General features: G+C 39.8%; 1 protein-coding gene across 1 annotated transcript in view; it reads left to right on the top strand.

Moving 5' to 3' along the window:
• The window catches only part of DEG7 (DegP protease 7), a 375,281-nt gene that overhangs the window by 236,311 nt on the left and 114,879 nt on the right, over nucleotides 1-24,091 (top strand). The gene's annotated exons all lie outside the window — the stretch shown is intronic.

Below are 24,091 nucleotides of genomic sequence, written 5' to 3'. Positions count from 1 at the left end.
TCTGTGCAGTTTCTGCTGCCTCTTCATGGCTTCCTTTGGTTCTGTGTCTGCCACTTCTATGTTGATCTTGTGTCTCTCTGTTTCATACTTGCTGTCTCCTGATTGCTCTCCAGACCACTGGTTCAATTTCTCAGCAAACCCCGCTCCAGAAATTGAACCGAGTGGTCTCCCTCAGTGTGTTCTCCAAGTGCCCCTCAACCCTCCTATTATACTTTTTTCTGTTGACATCTCAACGGATGAGATTAAGTCCCTAATCAACGACTAAGATTAGATCTGGCTTGATCCATGTCTTTTGCACCATTTTAACACAGATTCATATTAATACACATTAATATTTTACTATTCCTATGTTTAGACTTAGGGACTCCATTAAAAATATTAATTATTTTAATATCTCCTGATTTGTTTAGAATTTGCCCAAACCCTTTCTGGGTATTGGAGATCTCATGTGCCCCAACCTCTCCACCAAATTTCATGGCTAGAGCACATCCGATGCTACCACAAATCAACACCCCCTCTTAGCGAGGACTGTGCTCTAACAATACTCCTCACTGAGTATTACTTTGATCATCCGGCATCGGTACCACAGACTTCCATTTCCTACTACACTAGGAGGTTATTCCTGATCCAATGTTGAAACAGTACCCAAAGGTACTTTTCCGATCCACTAAACTTCCTGCCCATTCTGCATCAGTAATCCACTCAACCTGATATCTTTCCCCTTGTTGTACAAGAGCCCGTAATCACCTGTTCCCTATAAATACCTGAGAACGTGCTTAGCTGCTGCCTAATGAGCCCTCTTTGGTTCAACCATGAATTGACTGAGGGTGTTGACAGTGTAGCAAATATCTGGCTTGGTATTGAGTAGATACATCAAGGAGCCTATGAGCTGTCGGTATAGGGTGGGATCAACATCCTTGTCTTCTGATGCATCAATCTTCTTTCAGTTGGTGATCATTGGCATAGCCATAGGTCTACAGTCTCCCATCCCGAACCTTTTCAGAATTTCTGTAGCATACCTTCCTTGCCCAAGGAAGATTTCTCCTTTCTGCTGCCAAACTTCCAACCCTAGAAAATAGTGCATTCGTCCTAGATCCTTCATATCGAATTCTGTGGCTAGATTCTTCTTGCAATCTTCAATGAGTCTGGATGATCTTGTCAGGAAGAGATCATCCACATATAATACTAAGATAAGTGGCTTGCTCTCTATGACCAAATAGTAGAGATTCAGATCTGCGTCACTCTTGACAAACCCCATCTTCTGCAAGTAGCCATCTATTCGACCATACCATGCTCTTGGTGCCTACTTCAGCCCATACAAGGCTTTCTTTAGTCTGCATACATGAGACTTCTTCTCATGAGTTTCAAAGCCCTCTGGTTGTTCAATGTGTACCTCTTCTTCTATTACGCCGTTCAGAAATGCCGTCTTGACATCCGTCTGATGGATCTCCCATCCCATCTGGGCTGCTAGAGATATCACGGTCCTAATAGATGTATACCTGGCTACCGAGGCGAAGGTTTCTTCATAGTCAATCCCTTCCTTTTGAGCATACCCCTTAGCCACAAACCTAGCCTTATACTTTTCAATACTGCTGTCCGCAACATATTTGATCTTGTAGGTCCATCTTGAACCTACCGCAGATCTGTCTTGAGGTCTTGACACCACCTCCCAGACATTGTTTACCATTATGGAGTTATACTCCTCCACCGTCGCATCTAGCCAGAACTGACGCTGAGCTGCCTCCTTGAAGTTAGCAGGCTCTGCATCTTGAGCTACTAATGCTTGATACTTGTCTGGCTATTTTTGCTCCCTTTTACTGTTCCTTGGCTCTCTAATGAAGTTTTCTGCATCACGCAGAATCTGATGAAGTTCCCTGCTGGTTCTTCCTCTGCCAACAGGTGCTTTTGTTTGCTCCTCTTCGTCATCTTGAGAATCTTCCTAATCTGAGGAAGGATTCTTCACTCTCGTTGGTTGAAGAGGCATGACTAACGGATCCTCTTTCGACGTCTCCTTGGAAGGCATTCCGCAAGATCTTCTGAAAGCTCTGTCCTCCATGAACTTTACATCTCATAGTACTTTACCTTCCTGCTCGCTGGAAGATAGATCCTGTATGCCTTAGCATTCTCGCTATATCCTTGCAGATACCCCTTTTTTGTAGTCTGATCCAACATCTTCCTCTTTTCTTCGAGTATGCGACAATATGCCAAACTCCCAAATATCCTAAAATCGCTGACTTCAGGTGTCTTCCCAGTTAAGACTTTCTTTGGAGTAATCTTGCCCAATGCCCGATGAGGAGTCCTGTTTTGAACGTAGACAGCTGTGTTGCATGCTTCTGCCCACAAGAATTTTGGCATATCCTGATCATACAACATGACCCTAGGTGCTTCTACGATAGTCCTGTTTTTCCTTTCTGCCACCCCATTTTGCTCCGGATTGTGGTGAGCTATCCACTCTCTTCTGATGCCTTCCTTAGTGCAATAATCAGTGAAGTCCTTATTGACATATTCTCCACCGTTATCTGAGCGAAAGACTTTGATTTTCTTACCTGTCAGAGTCTCCACTAGAGCCTTGAACTCCTTGAATTGACAGAAAACCTCATCCTTGGTTTTCAAAAAATAGATCTAAGTTTTCCTCGAGTGGTTATCAATGAAGGTAAGGAAATACTCAGCACCGCTGAGAGATTTGATGGACATAGGTCCGCAGATATCTGAGTGTATCAATCCTAGTACACTCTTGGCCCTGTGGTTGCTCTTAGAAAATGTCGTCTTGGCATACTTTCCTAGAGTTCATCCCTTGCATACATCATCTTGTTCCGTACTCAGATTCAGAACTCTTGTTATAGTGCTCCTGAGATTTCTCAGAGCTCCATGGTGCAAGTGACCCATCCTTCTATGCCATAGTTCGTTCAAGTCTTTGTCCCCATGACTACCTATTAGTGCCATTGGAGATTCTAGTTGTAATCTGTACAACCGATTACTTTTGATCCCGATCTGCACTTTCTTTTTCCATCTCAGGTGTTTGACGTATACCTTTTCCTTGATGAAGTAGACGTCATAGCCCTTGTCTTGTGGTTGTGACTCGGAAAGTAAGTTCATCCCCAATCCTGGCACATGCAACACATTTGTGGCATGGAACAACTACCCGGATTTTGTCTGAAAAAATATGGTACCCTTTCCTATTGGAGCACTCTTTGCCTTGTTCCCCATGGTGATCTGAAAGTTCATCTTCTCTTCTCGATATTCTGAGAAACACTCCCTGATTCTTGTCATATGCCACGAGGCTCCACTGTTTAACATACTTCTGATGATGCAACACTAGTCATGCACGCCACTTCTTCTTCCAACCTAGAAGCCAACATAGAGAAATCAAAATCTCTCTCTCTCTGGTGCAATCTTCTGAAAATCTGCGTGAGTCCCCTGAGGTGGATGCCTCTGCATCGTGGTCTCGACCCATAACTGATTTTCCCTTTCTGTCTCTAATTACTTGCTCCGATGCCATGTGAAAATTCTATCACTGTAGCAACTGATTTACTTTTCCTACTTATCTTATCATAAGTTATTCATGAAATTACTTCAACAAACATTAAAAAAAATATTGCTGCAGATATCACATAGTAATGTAGAAACAAAGTATGCACACATTGACACAGTTATTTTGGATTAATGTCCCCAGAAAAATCCAATGTGGGAAAACCGGTGCAGCAAGGGAGGATTTTATTATTCAGCAATTTTCTTGTACAATAGGGTGCCAAATTGGCTTACCAACAGATAGACAAACTTGCAGTACTTTCCTAAACCCAGCGTAGGCCCTACTGATCTCTGCTACAACCTGAAACCCTTTGCGTCAGCCTACTGAGGCTCTACGTAGCTTCTCTGGGCTTTTGCGTCACTCCTGCAACCTCTGCGTGGATGACGCAGGCCCTTCTGGCTCTGTGCAGTCTCTGTTGCCTCAACGTGGCTTCCTCTGGTTCTGCGTCTGCCTCTTCTGTGCTGATCTCCCGTCTCTGTGTTCCGTACTTGCTGCCTCCTGACTGCTCTCCAGACCACTGGTCCAATTTCTCAGCAAACTCGCTCCAGAAATTGCACTGAGTGGTCTCACTCAGTGTGTTCTCCAAGTGCCCCTCAAGCCTCCTTTTATACTTCTTTTCTGTTGACATCTCAACGGCCGAGATTAAGTCCCTAATCAACGACTAAGATTAGATCTGGCTTGATCCATGTCTTTTGGACCATTCTAACACAGATTCATATTAATACGCATTAATATTTTATTTTCTTTAAGTTTAGACTTAGGGACTCCATTAAAATATTAATTATTTTAATATCTCCTGATCTGTTTAGAATATTTCCAAACCCTTTCTGGGTATTGGAAATCTCATGTGCCCCAACCTATCCACCAAATTTCGTGGCTAGAGCACATCCGATGCTACCCCAAATCAACAAAGACAACCTGACATGGATACTGTACAAGGCTATTGAATTACAGGTAAAATCTTTTAGGTTTGATGTTAAAATTATTTTTGTTTGCTTGAATATAATTTAATAGCTGTTTAGAGACAACATCCTTTTTGTACATCACAATTGCCTTGAGATACACACAATAGAAAATCTGCACATGGTAGTGGTCTAAGTCTACTGTATTAGAATCCAAAACATTAGTGTACTTCCATTTTGTGACTTTCAAATTTTATTTAGATGCTTATTGTTTAGAGAAACGTTGCAAACATTGACATCGAGATAAAACAGGCAAGTGTCTGGAAAAAGAAAAAATCGTAAAAATTAGGCAAAATTAATAAAAAGTGGCAAAATTTAAAAAATACAAATATATATATATATATATATATATATTTTTTTTTTTTTTCAATTTATTTAGTATCTAAAGCATCCATAACATAGAATAAATCCATTGACACATAAATATGAAAAGAAAACTAATATATAAGATGTGTAATATGTCTAGTGCTACATCACATATTATAGTGAATCATGTCTTGAATCCTGACTCAACGTCAAAATATCAACAAAAAATATAATAAATTTATATCATATCTTGAGTCATATACAATGAAATGAACAACTAGTTTCAACTTCTTACTTCTAACCTAAGTCACCGAATTCGTCCTAAACCCCCTGCGAATCCCGAATCCGGCGAATCCGACACGATTCGGTCCCGATTCGTGCCCAAATCATAGGACATGTCGTGTCCGTTTTGGACACGTCGTGTCCGAGGGCATGTTGCGATTTTAGGACACGTGTCCGGTTTCCAGGACTCACTAAGCTCAGCGCGGGAATGAAAAGGGCGTGTTTGCTCATTAAAATTGTCATTTGGCAAGTGATTTGCGCTGTTGGCAAGTGATTTGTGCTGTTGGAGCAAGGAGTAAAGCATTTTGGCAGCGTCATGATCAAGTCTAGGCCCTAGTATTGATATGCTATTCATGGTAATGTTAAATTCTTAAAGTTAAAGTGACATTTTCCTTAATCTTCATTTTCATCTTTTTACTTAAATTTTTAACATTACCATGAAACGACTCAGGATGTTTGAGAGTGGTTCCGACCTCATTGGATTTCATATGGAGAAAGTAGAATTTTAGATTTCATTCAAAATCCAACAGACTTATCAGTTTTTCAGGATTTTAGGATTGGGGGATTGCAATGTTTCCATTGAATTTTGTCATGTATTAGGGTATGGAACTCGTATTTAATCAAGAGCACCAAACCAAGAGCTTCTGAATATGTCGTTCCCGCTCCCATGTTCGCTCCCGCTCCCTGCTTTCGCTCCCGCTCCCAAGTAGCACTGTTCCTGATGATATGGGTCTGGACACCATTGTTGAGTTGGCATTGGTCAACATGGATCTCAATGATCCATTGCTAGAGCCTGTTAGATTTGATGACTTAGAGGGGTCAACCTCCATACCAGCAGATGCAGAGGCAACTATGGATACAGCGGAGTAGGAGGATGTAGAGGAGAGTAGTGGGGACCATGATGATGGGGACAGTGATGGTGATTCTGATACTGATTGATGCCTTGAGGCTTGTATACCTGTAGTTGTTTTATATTTTATATTTCTATTTGCCATTGGCATTGCACCAATACTACCTATGTAACACATTTTGATTTGATGACTTAATGAGAAAACTACAGTTGTCAGTGTGTTTATCTTACTATCTTGTAGTTGTAAGTTGTCTTTCATTTATGAATTATCAATCATGATTTAAATTTTTAATAGATTTATCATTTATGTGACCAGTACCACTGACATTTATTTGAATTTTGTATGTACTATGCATGCTAATAGCTATAGATGAAGATCTATGTTTGAAATCAATAAATTTGTATCATTAATTAAAATGTGTAAGAAATATGATAATATCTAATTTTTAATATATATGTATATTTTTTAAATATATATATATATATATATATATATATATTTTTTTTAATAAAATAATATATAACATGTCCTAACATGTCCTGTTCCGAGGGGTCAGCGTGTCCGAATCCGACACCATGAATCTCAAATCCTACGTGTCCCGAATCCTCGTGTCAGGTGACTTAGCTTCTAACTAATGATTTCTTGTGTCCCTTTTGCGAGAAAATGTAATGGCTTTTCCTCTAGATGGAGAAAGCCGTTGGGCTGACTTTGGACTTTGATGTCCTTTAGAAGGAGGAGGTAGAATACATCCTCTATTGGTGACCATGGGAGGTGGTGTCACCTCCTCCTCTTCATCCTCCACTAGATCTATCTCCCTTGCAGGGGCTACCTCCTCCACTGCCTCCTCTAACCAGTCACAGGTCATTTCTGTGACAGGCCTCTTGTTAAATTGGCAACTAGGGCCAAACTTCATGTGGGTCATCTTATTCGTGGCTAATAATATTTTTATTAGATTCCTGTTGTTGAAAGGTATAGGATTGATCTAAATATCATCCGATTCCGATAAGTATTTATGGAGATATGAATTTATTTTGATTATGGAATTATTATCAAGTCGACCTACAACTCATGTATGCTCGGAAGCCCAATAGTTGCATCTATTCAAACATCATCAATTGTGTATAAATACAAGAGGACTTTTCCTCATTTGCACTCACTCATCTCAAAGTTCCTTCTATAAATTAATTACTCCAAAAGACTTGGAATATCAAGTTATCCATGAGGATACAAATATTATATTAAATGAATAAGAATAAGAATGAATGAATGATTTATAATGAGAACGAGAGGCTTGCTTATATATCAAGCGTCTCTTCATGAAGAGTCATGTCTCATTTAGACATGCCTCTTCAACGTAATTACTAATTAACTAATAGTTATTTATGCTTATTATCATTTATATTATTTTACATTATTAATATATATTTTCTTCGTTACACTCTTCTCTCTCCTGTGCAGAAAAGAGGGTCTTCTCTACTGCATAGAAAAGAGTCTCTCTCTCACACATGTGGAAGGAAGCTGCTAAAATTGAAGCTCCAACTGCAGATCCAAAGTTTGACCAGCGTGGACCATCAAACCTCCTCTTCTGAACTGCGCTGTAGGTTCATCTGCACCTCCTCCGAAGGCTGCAACTTTTGGTGGTGGAATCAAGTCGATCCGATGGTTGGTTTGCGAGATATCAACTGCCCTAGTTTGAAGGAAGTTGCTGAAACTGAAACTGCAACTGCAGATCCAAAGTTTGACCAGCGTGGACCATCAAACCTCCTCTTCTGAACTGTGTGGTATGTTCATCTAAACCTCCTCTGAAGGTTTCAACTTTTGGTGGTGGAATCAAGTCGATCCAACGGTCAGTTTGCGAGATATCGATTGCTCTAGTTTGAAGGAAGTTGCTGAAACTGAAGTTGCAACTGCAGATCCAAAGTTTGACCAGCGTGGACCATCAAACCTCCTCTTCTGAACTGTGTTGTAGGTTCATCTGAACCTCCTCTGAAGGCTGTAACTTTTGGTGGTGGAATCAAGCTGATCCGATGGTCGGTTTGTGAGATATTGACTGCCCTAGTTTTGATGATGAAGTCGCTAATGTTGATGCTGCTGATCTAGGGTTTTCTACTGCTGATATAAATTAGATTTATTGTACTATTTCTCTCTGCTGAATTATTGAAGATAAAAGAAGATTTGATCAAAGGGTTTTCCCACACATTGTGGGGTTTGTCCCTGGCTAGCCGCCACATCTTGTGTCTCTTGTCTTGGCTTGTTTTCTGTCAATTGTTTAAGGTACAAATGGAAAACCGGAGAAGTCAAAACAAAGAAGATCATCTGGGACTCTATCGACAAGCACTTGGTGGCCTACATCTCTGACCTGAACACCTCCAAGGAAATCTACGATAGACTGGTGAGTTTATTTAATGTTAATGATGCAAATCAAGTTTTGTTTCTTAGAAATAAGCTGAGGGAAATCAAGAAGGGTAAAGATGAGAGTATGCAAGCATACTTCTTAAGAATCACCGAGATCAAGAACGATCTCCTATCTATTGGGGAGACTATTACTGATAGGAAAATGACTCTCACGACTCTTGGAGGATTACCATCCGAATGGTACATGTTCAAGACTACTCTTCTGAACAATCATGTAATTCCTAGTTTCAAGGAATTAATGGCTAGATGCATTCTAGAAGAAACAAGGGTAGAAGAGCAAGAAATGCCCTTGCCGAAAGGTCCTCCTGCTGCCTTTTTTTTTAATGCTAAGAAAAGAAATAATTCCGAGTCTAAATCGAAAAGAAAGGCTAGACCTAAGGGTGGAAGAAAAGGACGATGTTACATTTGCAATAAAGCAGGTCACTATGCAAGGGAATGCCCTGATAGAAAGGAATCTCACCGTGATGATGATCAAAATCCCTTTCATGGTAATCGAAGGGATGGAAAATTCAATAGCAAAGGTAAAAGGAATGTTGGAAATCAAGGAAGAGGACAACCATTCAAGAAGGCTAGAAATTCCAGGATGTATTAAATGCACCTGACCTCCGAAAGAACCTGGTGTCCATCTCGGCAATGGAAGACAAAGGCTACAAGGTAACCTTCAGCGATGGCAAGGTACGTGTATCGAAAAATAATGTTAAAGATGCCTTTACTCTTGGGTTTCGTGTTGATTCATTATATCAAGTCGATGAAAGTCAGGTAGGTGTCATGTCTTATGACACATCTCTTCAGCCCACCTTCATTACAAAGATCTACCCGATGTAAGACATATGGTAACAGGGATGCCCGAATTCCGAGTAGAAAAAGAAGGTGTATGTTCGGGATGTGTCGAAGGAAAGCTCAAAAGGGGACCATTCCCCTCAAGCCTAAGCAAGACCTCCGATATATTACAGTTGGTTCACTTAGGCATACTTGAGGTTGGCATTAAGAGGGAGACTACTACACCACATACTCCAGAGAAAAATGGTGTGGCACCGTACGATTGTGGAAGCTGTCTCTATGGGTAGATGATGTAACAATGCCTGATGTGGAAGAACCGATGGATCCTATTTATCCACCTGAGCCTTCCTCTTCCAGGAAGAGGCCTTCATGGCTTAGGGGGATACTTGATGATGCTGAAAGACATGCTGCACCCCGAGGAACCTTCCGTGAAAGTAAGAAACCCAACAGGTATCAGGGATACCTGACCAGTATGAGCACAATCATACAAAATGAGCCTTCATCATTCTCAGATGCCATCAAGCATCAAGTATGGAAGGATGCTATGACCATTATGAAGAATGATGTCTAGGAAGTAGTTCCCAGACCCCAGGACAAGACAATTGTTACTTCAAAATGGCTTTACAAGATAAAGCTGCCGCAAATGGAAGTATGAAATAGTATAAGGCTTGTTTTTTTTCTCGTGGTTTCTCCCAGAAGGAAGGTATAGACTATGATGTGATATTTGCACCTGTTGCCAGATATACGACCATCTGCTTGATCATAGTCCTTGTGGCTTCACAAGGATGGAACCTACATCAGATGGATGTCAAGACCGCGTTTTTGCACGGTTCGATCAAAGAAGAGGTCTATGTGGAGCAACCCGAAGGATTTGAGATTTATGAAGCAGGTTGAAGAAGGCTCTCTATGGGCTTAAGCAAGCATCCCAAGCATGGTATGAGAGGATCGATAGCTACTTGATGAAGCTGGGATTCACTGGGAGTGAAGCCGATCCTAACCTTTACTTTAAGGTTGAAGATGACAAACCTCTCATACTGGTGTTGTATGTGGATGACCTCTTTCTAACAGGTGCATACCCTCTCATTCACAAATGTAAGAGGGAGTTGGCTTCCGAATTTGAAATGAAGAACCAAGGACTTGAAGTGTGGCAGAAGCTAGGGGAAATTTTCCTATCTCAAGGAAAATATGTGGTGAAGATTCTTAAAAGATTTGGTATGGTGGATTGCAAGCTTGTGACTACCTCGAGGATCTTAACTTTCAGGAAGTTATATGGTAGTGATGTCGGACCAGATTTGGGAAATGCCTCTGAGTTTCAAAAACTCATTCACGTTGATGTTTTTGGTGAACCTCCGTCTGAACATATGTTTTGCAGTTAGCATTGTGAGCTCATATTTGGTTGAGCCTCACTAGATTGGTGCCAAGAATCTTCTAAGATGTCTTCAGGACACAATCTCTCATGGATTGAGATACACTGCCGGAAATATGAAACTGCATGATTATTCGAACACTGATTAGGCAGGTAGTGTGGAGGATCACTAGAGCACTTTTTAGTGTTGTTTCTCTTTGGATTCTACTTCGATATAATGCATGAGCAGGAAGCAGATGTCGGTTGCCATAAGCACCGCCGAGACCGGATACATATCTATGAGTATGATCTCGTATGAAGTTGCCTGGTTGGGGAACAATGAGCTGTTTGAACACATACCACTGTGATTCTCTGTAACAACCAGAGGTGGGATTTGATTATTGAGGAATCCCGTATTCGTCGATTGGTCCAGCAGATAGACATCATCTGGGATATGGTAAGTCGATGAGCAAGGAGGCTCCATCGCATTAAGATGATGTACAGGTCAATAGACCTTGTTAAAGCCCCGCGGAAAGATCTAATATGTGATTTTCCCAAACAACTTGGAGTCATCAAGAAACCCTTGTACAAGGGTCCTGCGTGTTGCATACATTGAGCGCTGGGAGCTTTGAGGGCTTGCGGTTCTTATTGGAGCAACATATGATTACAGGGTGACTCACCCTCCCCTGGTGGTGCGCACTGGAACAAGATGATTCGCTCTCTTGTGGTACAAGATGATTCACTCTCTTGTGGAATAGGATGATTCGATCTCCTGTGTAGCAAGATGATTAGTTCTCCTGTGAGGCTTGGATTGATGTGTTCTGCATGGCGATTGTAGCAGGATTGATGTGTTCTCTTATGAGGCCTAGATTGATGTGTTCTCCATGGCGATTGTAGTAGGATTGATGTGTTCTCCTGTGAGGCCTGGATTGATGTATTCTCCATGGTGATTGTAGCAGGATTGATGTGTTGTCTTATGAGGCCTGGATTGATGTGTTCTCCATGGCGATTGTAGCAAGATTGATGTGTTCTGCTGTGAGGCCTAGATTGATATGTTCTCCATGGCGATTGTAGCAGGATTGATGTGTTCTCCTGTGAGGACTGGTTGATTAAGTTCTCCTGTTGAGGCATCCTACCCATGCAGTCTGGGACTCATGGGAAGTACCTCTCATCTGATCAATGAGCAGGGAAATGAAGTTAGGGACCATAGTAGTACTGATAGACACATCGCTGTATCTACTGTACTCCCTACACTAGGATGACCTCCATTGATCTGGGATCAATGAGACTGGTCTGGGACCAGTGGTAAGAGTTGTACCATACTATGACGCTGTCTTCGGGTCAGTTGAGACTGGTCTGGGACCAATGGTACATACTCTGAGACTGACTTCGTGTCAGTGCAGTACTGGTCTGGGACCAGTGAGAGTGGTACATATTATGACGCTGACTTCGGGTCGGTTGACACTGGTCTGGGACCAGTGGTACACTCTTTGAGACTGTAATACTGGTCTAGGAAGAGTGATAGGAGTGGTACCTACTATGAAGTTGACTTCGGGTCGGTTGAGACTGGTCTGGGACCAGTGGTACGCACTCTGAGATTGATTTTGAGTCAGTAGAAGATGATACTGGTCTGGGACCAGTGGAGTTGTACTCACTATGACGCTGACTTTGGATTGGTTGACACTGGTCTGGGACCAGTGGTACATACTCTGAGACTGACTTTGAGTCAGTATGATACATCCTCGATCATTTCTTCTTCTTCATTATTCGGACAAAAGTAGAGCAGAACATAGCAATGCAAGAGCAGAGTAGAACAAAGCAGAAAAACACAGATCAGTACAGGGCAGAACAAGACAAAGCAGAATAGAGCAGAGTAGGGCAAGGGTCAGGCTGTACAGGACAATGCATTTGATGGATAAATAGTAGCGACCGATAGGTAGATTGCAGATGAAGTTCTCCCTAGTTGAGAGGGAGTGTTAAATTGGCAATTAGGGCCAAACTTCATTTGGGTCATCTTATTCATGGCTAATAATATTTTTATTAGATTCCTCTCGTTGAGAGTGTAGGATTGATCTATATAGATCATCCGATTCCGATAAGTATTTATGGACATATGATTTTTTTTTGATTATGGAATTATTATCAAGCCGACCTACAACTCATGTAGGCTCAGAAGCCCAAGAGTCGCATCTATTCAAACATCATCAGTTGTGTACAATGTTGCACGAAGCGGGAGCGAAGCGGAAGCGTTTTTTGGAAGCGGGGACGCCGAAGCGTCATTTTCCAAAAATCTAGGAAGCGAAGCGTCCGCGGAAGCGTCTGCTATATATATATATATTTTATATTTTTTTGCATTTATACTCAAAACAAACATCCCAAATACCAAATTAATTGTAGAAGACATGAAAACATGCATATTTTTGCATAAATCAAGATAGATATAACATCCATTGTACATTAATGATCTAGAATCTAGATTCTTCTCCTCTTGTCTAGCCTTTGCCTCTACCTCGATTGTCTAGGGATATTAGCTAAGTTGTAGGAAACGTGGCCCTAGGGGGCGTTTCGCCAGGGGAAACGAAACGAAACGCGTTTCCTCGTACCGTACGGCCTGGAAACGCGTTTCCGGCCGTACGACCATGTTTCCCGAAATGGAAACGTGGTCGTATGGCCGGAAACGCGTTTCCAGGCCGTACGGGCCACGTTTCCCCAAAAAAAACATTTGTTTTTTTTGTTTTTTTTTTTCTAATGTAGATCTCTTACATTTGTTTGCCCTAGTGTTGATATGCAGTTCATGGTAATGTTAAATTCTTAAAGTAAAAGTGATATTCTCCTTTATTTTTCATTTTCATCCTTTTACTTAAATTTTTAACATTACCATGAAATGACTCAGGATGTTTGAGAGTGGTTTCGCCGTCATTGGATTTCATATGGAGAAAGTAGAATTTTAGATCTTACTCAAAATCCAGCAGACTTATCTGTTTTTCAGGATTTCAGGATTTGGGGGATTTCAATGTTTCCATTGGATTTTATCATGTACTAGGGTATGGAACTTGTATTTAATCGAGAGAACAAAGCCCTCTATGCAGGGGAGACTCCCAATAATCAAGAGAATGTAGGGTACTAGGGTATGAAACTTGTATTTAATCAAGAGCACTAAGGTCATTCGACTATGTAGGAGGAGACTCCCAATCAACCACGAGACAAAAAATTAGAAATTTTTCGTGGCTGATTTTGGATATTTCTATTTTCATTATGTGATTATTCATGAGTAAATGTGATGTAAATTTAGATACTTATAGTCTATGCATTGACAATTGACAATTTTATCATAATGTAATAAATTAGAATGTATCATATATGCTTTATGATTGCACATATTTCTTAAATTCCTAATATATATATATATATATATATATATATATATATTCGCGTTTCCCCGTTTCCAAAATTTGGGGAGGTCGCGTTTCGTATCGCTTCCCGTTTCGGAAACTCGTACTCGTTTCCCCGTTTCGTGCAACCTTGGATATTAGTCAACATTGCCCAATTTTGATCAAACTACCTAATTCAAGACTTAAAATATGGTAGAAAAAGCTTAACATGTTTGATCGATGATTTTGACTTGATTGAAAGGTAATTTTTTGCTAAGGGCGTGCCGCGTGACAAAGGAGTTCAACAATTAACACCACCAACACCAGGGTACATATAGGGCTTGGTGCTCTTGATTAAATGCTAATCGCATACCTTCATACTTGATATAATCTAATGAAATGCCACAATCCCATTGATCCTGAATACCTGAAAACTGTTAAGTCTGCTGAATTTTGAATAGGATATGAAATTCTATTTTCTCCATATGAAGTCCAATGAGGCTGGAACCACTCTCAAACATTCTGAGTCATTTCATGGTAATGTTAAAAATTTAAGTAAAAGGATGAAAATGAAAAATAAAGGAGAATGTCACTTTTACTTTAAGAATTTAACATTACCATGAGGGAGCATCTGCTATATTTATATATTTTTTTGCTTTCATTTGTCACCCTAACCCAAGGTGGACCCACCCCCAACAAGCAAACTCACCTAAAATTTAAAAAAAAATTGAAAAAAAAACGATTTTCTAAATGCTTTTCCGGAAGCTTTTCTGGAAGCGTACGGAAGCGTCTGGGAAGCGCCGTACGAAGCGCGCTTCGGAAGCGCCAGCGCTTCCAAATTTCCAGGAAGCGGCTAAAAAATCCGGAAGCGCGGAAGCGCGCTTCTGGCCAAGCTTCCTAGGCGCTTCCGTACGGGACGCGCTTCGGGGCTTGGAACCGGGGGGGGCACTTCGTGCAACACTGGTTGTGTATAAATACAAGAGGACTTTTCCTCATTTGCACTCACTCATCTCATCACATCTCTCTCTCTCTCCTGCGCAGAAAAGAGGGTCTTCTCTACTGCGCAGAAAAGAGTCTCTCTCTCACATGTGGAAGGAAGCTGTTGAAACTGAAACTGCAACTGCAAATCCAAAGTTTGACCAGCATGGACCATCAAACCTCCTCTTCTGAACTGCGATGTAGGTTCATCTGAACCTCCTCTGAAGGCTGCAACTTTTGGTGGTGGAATCAAGTCGATCCAACGGTCGGTTTGCTAGATATCAACTGCCCTAGTTTGAAGGAAGCTGCCGAAACTGAAGTTGCAACTGCAGATCCAAAGTTTGACAACCGTGGACCATCAAACCTCCTCTTCTGAACTGCGCTGTAGGTTCATTTCAACCTCTTCTGAAGGTTGCAACTTTTGGTGGTGGAATCAAGTCGATTCGACGGTCGGTTTGCGAGATATCGACTACCCTAGTTTGAAGGAAGCTACTGAAACTGAAGTTGCAACTGCAGATCCAAAGTTTGACCAGCGTCGACCATCAAACCTTCTCTTCTGAACTGCGTTGTAGGTTCAGTTAAACCTCCTCTGAAGGCTGCAACTTTTGGTGGTGGAATCAAGCCGATCTGACAGTCGGTTTGTGAGATATCGACTGCCCTAGTTTTGATGATGAAGTCGCTAATGTTGATTCTACTGATCTAGGGTTTGCTACTGTTGATATAAATAAGATTTGTTGTACTATTTCTCTCTGCTGAATTATTTTTTTATTTTTTTTTATACCACATGGTGAATCGGTAACTGTCTAGCCTAATCTAGGAGAGACCCAGGATCAAACCTGAACGCTGCCACTATAACACCAAGAGCATAACCAATCACCTGCAAATCAGTTATACTAAGTTCCTATGATTTTGGCAAGAGCAGACTCAACGGGAAAGGGGAATCCACCCCTCTAGCTGCCACCACAGCAGGCTGCTAAATGTACTCAATGAGATTTGAACTTCGGTTTGCCCGGGCATAGCCCAAGCGACTTACCGTCAAACCACACATCACTGTACTTCTCTCTGTTGAATTATTGAAGATAAAAGAAGATTTGATCAAAGGGTTTCCCCACACATTGTAGGGTTTGTCCCTGGTTAGCTACCACATCTTGTGTCTCTTGTCTTGTCTTGTTTTCTGTCGATCGTTTAATGTTCTATCTGCGCTTTACTTTATGTACATGTGATTGCTAATCTGTGGAATATAATAAGAAAAAGAAGTAAACTGTTATAAGCATAGAACATACCATAACTTAACACCTCTTGTCCTTAACCCTCCATGCAACAATAATGTCAATCCCATCCAAGGAGATGGCCTCCACGTCAAGTGTCTTTTGAAGTTGTCTCACCCACAATCAGAGATTGTAGTGGACATAAACCTTTTTATTAAGGCAATGGGACTCCAACCTGTATGAGGGTCATAAATTATAAATTAATAATTATAAAAGTAATAAATTATAATTTTTAATGAATTCGAAAAACTAATTTGAAATATACTCTAGATATGCTCGCATCTGGAGCAACTATATGTTTGGTTGAGCATTCAAATGGAAAGCTTTTGGAGATTGGGTACTTTGAAAGTTAAAGCAAAGTATGAAGATATATGGAATTTGAAACAAGCTAAAGCTTGCTTGGCATTTTGGTTTTCTTATCTTAGATAGCCATGTCAAAGCTAAATGTGCCACCTGCCATCCCATATATCTCCATTTCGCTAGAAAATTCTGTGTGTTGTGCTAGAGATGACACCATCTTCTAAACACAAGTAAAGAGTGCATCCATGACCTCAACATCAAATCTGAAACTAGAGGAGTAAGAAAATGCGGGGTTCAGATAGATCCCTGCAGCATGAATGAGACGATGGAGTGTATTGTTCCATCACTCATCAATCACTCTCCATATTAGTTGTTGTTCTCAAACCCCTCATCCCCCTTATCCTCATAATAGCTACAAATGGGTTCTTTGGCCCTATCCATGGCCTCATACAAGTAGGCCATTGCGGGCTTGTCTCCATCAACTAATCGAAGAACCTTTGTCAAAAGTTCAATAATGGCACACACCTCTTGCACTCCTACCCAAAATCTCTCCTGGTATGAAACTAGCGTGAATATCGCCTCTCCCTCTGGTTTGCGATTAAATGATAAAGTACACCACTCCTCTGAAAGAAACATTCTTTTCACATGCCACATAGAATTAAAGAGAGTTTGAAGATATATGAAGCTAGTGGAAAACTGTGTAATAGCAGGGTGCATAGATGCATGATTATATATAAATTTTGTTATGCCTTTTGATGATTCAACAATCTCCCTGACATAAATAATCTTTCCTATGCCCTATAACATCAAGTCAATACAGTGTGCAAGACAAGGTGTCCAGAACATGTTAGGATGCCTTTCGATAAGCATCCTACCTACAACAACATAATTTGCACCATTGTGCATTATGACTTGGAAAATATGTTGCGGACATACCTCTTGAATGAACACGTCCAACAAATCTCATCATAGTCGTGCATCTTTGATATGTGCAGATGCATGAACAAATTTCATAAACATTGTCACCTTGAGACAATTAACGAAGAAGTTAAAAAGGGTTCTACGCTTTTGATCAATCCAACCATTTGACATCACAGTGCATCCCATGTGTTTCCATGATGCCCTGAATTCTTGCAATCTAGTAGTGTAATTGAAATTTACATTTTTGAAGAATATGCCCTCTCAAGTCATCACAGGAAGGGGCTTTATACCCTAGGCCAACAATGGAAATAACATCAACCATGGGCTGCTAAAATGGATCGTTCCTAGCAATGTTGAAGGGAATGTCACTGCATAGAAAACACCTACCTACTAGCTTGTCATATTCTTCCTTCTCCTTTTTTTCTTAGAGTTGACTTGATAGACGGTTGTGCACCAGATGTGGTTCTAGTAACAAAAAATGATGAGGTAGCTGTGGGGCTTCTTGTCGCCCGAATTGTATAGGCACTGTGACAACGTTCAGGTTGGGGGTTATCACCTTGCTCCCCGACCTCTCCATTCTAGCTGTCTCGCAACAACTGGCTATGGGGGTAAGTCCCTATGGAAATAAGGTGAAGGAAAACAAGTTGGGAGCCAACTTGCTTGGGAGACACGGATGAGTGGTTTAACCACTTGGTAAAAATTTAGCAAGATTAATGATTTGATTAGATTTAGAGTTTGAGACTAGTGCTTTATGGAGTCAAGAGTTCATTCTTATTATAAATTATGACCAAGTAATTGGATGGACAACTACTGCTTGTATGATTACCTAACTATATGCTTATGCAAATCCTAGGATCTAGGTGTGATGTAAAGATCTTGGTTAATTTTAATTATATGTCTAGTCTAGATGTATCTTTTCCTTAACTGTTTTGAAGCTAGCCTCCAAGGTAGGTTTTGGGAAGGAGACCAACAAGAAGCAAACAAAGGCCTAATTAATGATACTTTCTGTTAGGTTCCTATCACCCGATGCCTTTGGCACTGTAAAGACTATGGCTCTAACGACCGCAAGGTCACTATGTTAACCACCAAATAGTTGCTAAGCCCCTCAAGCTAGGTGAGAAGGGTGGCCCTATGTTTCTATCAACCAAGCTTATGCTTGGAGGTAAGTTTTAATGCAACTAGTTCCTAGAATGCTTGTGCAATGATCTTAATGATTTTAAGTACGTAATGCAAATTATCTTATAGTAAGAGTACTTAACAATAATGATATGGCAATCCTAAAGAAGATAAATGCTTAAGGATACAAGTGTAAGCTTTCAACTATAGATTAATCCACAAGATGCTTAACCAATTTGTGATAAGAACTTAGAACAATTTATCCAATTATCAATTAACCAATGGTTACAAGATGTCAACCGCAATTGCCAAAAATGATTCTCAATAAGATATTTTGTGATCTTATTATTCAATGCTAACTATCAAGAGATGCTTAATTGGATTCAATCAATGCTTACAACCACAATATCTTAAATGTCAAAGCAACTTTAGACAAGATTAGAAGATTTAGGGCTTGGGCAAGAATGTCTACAAATTACATGAGTTCCCTAAAGTCATTGTTAGTGATAGAGATCCCAAGTTTAAAGGGAATTTTTGGAGGGAGCTTTTCAAACCTAGGTTGCAGGAAACGTGGAGCATAGGTCCGTTTCCGTACGAAAGCTGGTACGAGACGCGGAGACGCATTTGGTACGACCGTGAAACGTGTTTCCGGCCGTACTGCCACGTTTCACGAAATGGAAACGTGGCCAGTACGGCCGGAAACGCGTTTCATGACCGTACGACCCACATTTCAACATTTACTTGTGTTTTTGTTTATTTTTTATTTTTAAATTTGTTTTTTAATTTATTTTTAGGGTGTGCTAGTGACTTCTAGTTGCTTCTAGATGCGTGTCTAAAGTTATAAAAGTGAATTTTTGCCCTAGTGTTGATAATGCAGTTCATCAGGAAGTTTGAGGCATATGCAGTTCATGGTAATGTTAAATTCTTAAAGTAAAAGTGATATTCTCCTTTATTTTTCATTTTTATCCTTTTACTTAAATTTATAACATTACCATGAAATGATTCAAGATGTTTGAGAGCAATGTTGTGAAAATCGTGATTGGGATTAAATCGGCGCAGGGAACAAATCGGAATTATCGGGAAAAAATCGGGAAAAAATTGTTTGGTACAAAAATATTCATTTTTTTCAATTTTTTTAGTATCTAAACCATCTACAACATAAAATAAATACATTGACACATAAATATGATAAAAAAATAATATATAAGATGTTTAATATCATTTCTAGCACTAAAATCACACATAACATTGAATCATGTCCTGAATAGTAAGTCCTGACTCATGAGTCCCAACTCAGCCTCAAAATATCAACAAAAAATATGATAATATATCTCATCATGTCATAATGTCATATACAATAAAATGAAAGTCTAATCCTATTGATTTCCTCTGCCCCTCTTGCGAGAAAATGCCACAGCTTTCCCTTTCCCTCTAGATGTAGATGCTGGTGCCTGTGTTGGTGGAGATGGCAGTGGAGTCTGATGTGCTCCAGAAGCTGAAAAACTAGAAGTAGGATCTATAGGAGGTAGACCACGTCCTCTACTGGTGGAAGGGGTAGCCTGGGCAGGTGGTGTCACCTGGAAACATTACAATCTCCCAATCTTGAAATCCTGAAAAATTGATAAGTCTGCTAGATTTTAAATGAAATCTAAAATTCTACTTTCTCCATATGAAATCCAATGAGGCTGTAACCACTCTCAAACATCCTGAGTCATTTCATGGTAATGTTAAAAATTGAAGTAAAATGATGAAAATGAAGATTAAGGACATTGTCACTTTTACTTTAAGAATTTAACATTACCATGAATAACATATCCATACTAGGGCCTAGACTTGATCATAAAGCTGCCCCACTCAAAAATTATTTGTTTCTTTCAAAATAAATTGCATGAAAAAACCCAAAAAAACGTTATAAAACTATGTTGTCGCGAACCCTATCGATTTTTTAAGTTTTTATCACGATTTTTTCGTTTTTATCGTGATTTTTTCATAAAATCGCGATTTTTTCGTTTTTATCGCGATTTTTTCATAAAATCACGATTTTTTCAATATAAATCGGCAAAAAAAAATCCGGTGATTTTTTCGTTTAATTATCGCAATTTTTTCATTTTATCGCGATTTTTCACAACACTTTGAGAGTGGTTTCGACCTCATTGGATTTCATATGGAGAAAGTAGAATTTTAGATCTCACTCAAAATCCAGCTGACTTATGTGTTTTTCGAGATTTCAGGATTGTGGGGTTTGCAATGTTTCCATTGGATTTTATCATGTACTAGGGTATGAAACTTGTATTTAATCAAGAGAACCAAGCCCTCTATGCAGGGGAGGCTCGCAATAATGATGAGCATGTAGGGTACTAGGGTATGAAACTTGTATTTAATCAAGAGCACTAAGGTTGTTCACTATGTAGGAGGAGACTCCCAATACAATAGTGGTCCTTCTAAAGAATGGGATGTGGATGCAGAAAATCTTGATTTGGATCTCTCTCTTGCAGCCTTATAGTCTTTATTGTACTTGCAGCCTCATATATTAATGTAAATAAAGGTTAATTTTGAGATTTGGATATATAATAAAGGTTGCTTTTGGATATTCCGATATTTTTATCTTCATTATGTGATCATTCATGAGTAAATGTGATGTAAATTAAATCTTAATGTTTAAATGTAATAACTTATAGTGTATCATTTATGCTTTATGACTGCACACACACACACACACAGATATATATATATATATATATATATATATATATATATATATATATTTGGGGAGGTCGCGTTTCGTATCGCTTCTTGTTTCGGAAACTCGTACTCGTTTCCCCGTTTCGTGCAACCTAGTTTCAAACATATTGGAACATACCTCAACATGAGTTCTGCATACCATCCTCAAACAGACGGTTAGACAGAAACTATCAATAAGTGCTTAGAAGCTTACCTTCATTGTTATGCAGCAGACAAGCAAAATAAGTGGGCTTAGTGGTTACATCTCGCTAAATGGTGATACAATTCAACTTATCACACTTCCGCAAAGATGACCACATTTCAAGCTCTGTACGAATATGAACCTCCCAAATGGAAGGATTTGGCCATTTCCAAGATAAAAGTTCCAGTAGTAAAGGAGCAATTAGAAGAAACCCAATTTTTTTTTCAAACATTAAAAGAAAATCTAAGTATTGCAAGAAATCGCATGAAGTAGCAGGTCGACTGACACATAATAGAGAGAGAATTTGAGGTTGGATAATGGGTATTTGTTAAACTTCAACCTTAAAAACAATTATCTCTAAAGCAAAAAGGGAAAAACAAATTGGCCCCAAAGTTTTATGGATCATATCAGATCAACAAAAAGATCAACCAAGTAGCATACAACGTAAGTCTTCTAGACAAAAGTGGAGTTCACAACGTTTTCAATGTATCTTGTCTTAAAAAGGCATTGGGAAGACACTAATCAACACAAGCAACGTTTCTGATATTAGATGATGAATGCAAGTTCATCTTAGAACCCAAAGGACTTGTTACCACCAGGGAAAGAAAGTTGCGATCTCGAGTAATTAAAGAATACCTTATCAAGTGGAAGAATCTACCAGAAGAAGAAGCCTCCTGGGAGACAGAATCTTTTTGCCAAAAACACCCATCATTGCATATGCTTTGAGGACAAAGCATCTTTTCAAGAGGGAGGCAATGTTATGTAATTAATTAATATGTAATTGGGGCACGATCAAAGATCATGCCCCTTCCCGAAAAGGTGCCCAAGGGCTTATTTAAGCAAGGGCCCTGCTTGTAAAAAACTATCATTCAATCATTAATATATAAATTTATAACTGTTTCGGAGTTTAAATTTACTTGGATCCTTGTTGAGTCGCTGTCTTGGCAGGTAGCCTAGATGACACCTAGATCTTGATTAAGTTGGCATCTTGACAGGTAGCGTATATGACACTTGGATCCTTATTGAGTTGGTGTCTTGGCAGGTAGCGTAGATGACACCTGGATCCTGATTGAGTTGGTGTCTTGGCAGGCAGCATAGATGACACCTGGATCCTTGTTGAGTTGGTGTCTTGGCAGGTAGCGTAGATGACACCTGGATCCTGATTGAGTTGGTGTCTTGGCAGGCAGCATAGATGACACCTGGATCCTTGTTGAGTTGGTGTCTTGGCAAGTAGCTTAGATGACACTTGGATCCTGATTGATTTGATGTCTTGGCATGTAGCCTAGAGGACACTTGGATCCTTGTTGAGTTGGTGTCTTGGTAGGTAGCTTAGATGACACCTGGATCCTGATTGAGTTGGTGTCTTGGCAGGTAGCATAGATGACACCTGGATCCTTGTTGAGTTGGTGTCTTGGCAAGTAGCTTAGATGACACTTGGATCTTGATTGATTTGATGTCTTGGCATGTAGCCTAGAGGACACTTGGATCCTTGTTGAGTTGGTGTCTTGGCAGGTAGCTTAGATGACACCTAGATCCTAGCCAAGATGACACCTGGATCTTTGTCAAGTTGGTGTCTTGGCAGGTAGCCTAGATGACACTGGATCCTTGTTGAGTTGGTGTCTTGGCAGGTAGCCTAGATGACACCTGGATCTTGATTGAGTTGGTGTCTTGGCAAGTAGCCAAGATGACACACCTGGATCCTTGTCAAGTTGGTGTCTTGGCAGGTAGCCTAGATGACACCTGGATCCTTGTTGGGTTGGTACCTTGGCAGGTAACCTAGATGTTACTTAAATTGCTTAATGGTTTGATACCTTGATAATTAGCCTAGATGGTATCAAAATCTCTTGCATTGTGTATGCTGATACTCTTCTTAGAACATTTCAACTTAGGTCATCATTGTACCATTTGTGCAATTATGAATACCTCCCTAGTTAATAGGGAGTGTTTAGAAATCAAAATGTAACTATGCCCGATCTTCATAATTCTTGTTGTATTTGTATCATTATATCTTTATTGTAAAAATGAAAAAGAACAAAAGGAAAATTAGTTTTGAAGAATAGGTTTCATACTTTTTTTATTTTTCAACGAGGTCAAGCATGTTTTTCATGCTTCTAGGATTTACTTGAGTCAAAAGAATCCATATTATATGTATAAGACCCTTCTTGGGCATTTGTATCATGAAATAAAATTTATTTTGTGTCAAGATAGTCTAAAAAACCTCGATCACCAAGTGGGCCTTGCCCAAGGGAAGTTGGCCTAGAAGAGGCCTATTCGACCATTGAAGAAGGCTGTATGTAGATGATGAATTCAACCTCCTTGTCTCTCAATTCACCCATTCGATCTGCAATAAGAAAAAAGAAGTGTGAATATCAAAGAAAATAAGAAAAGTCAAAGGAAGGACAAAAACCTGATTTTTTTTATGCTTGGAATCTATCACACGTGCAAAGCTAGGGTTTTTGAAATTTTGCTTAAAGATGAAAATTTCAGGACTAAAAATTAGAGATGGCCAAAAGTCTAATTTGACCAAATTGATGAAGCTTGACTTTCGTTGACTTTTGTTGACTTGAAGGAGGAATTGTTGAGAGGCTGACTTGGTGATTCGAGAAGGTCTTGGGTCTTGGATGTCTCATTTGATCTAATTCTACAAGAATAGAAGGATTCTTTCTGGGTTTTCCCCTTTGGTGGGGTTTTTCCCTGGCATGGAACCTACATCTTGTGTCTATTTGTTCTCTTGTGATCTTCAT

The sequence above is a fragment of the Pinus tabuliformis genome, chromosome 3_1, assembly GCF_031772625.1.
Source record: "Pinus tabuliformis cultivar Carrire ecotype Pingquan chromosome 3_1, CPIR1, whole genome shotgun sequence".
NCBI classification, from domain to species: Eukaryota; Viridiplantae; Streptophyta; class Pinopsida; order Pinales; family Pinaceae; genus Pinus; species Pinus tabuliformis.
Note: the sequence above shows the minus strand (reverse complement) of the source record. Positions and strands in the feature narration are given on the sequence as shown.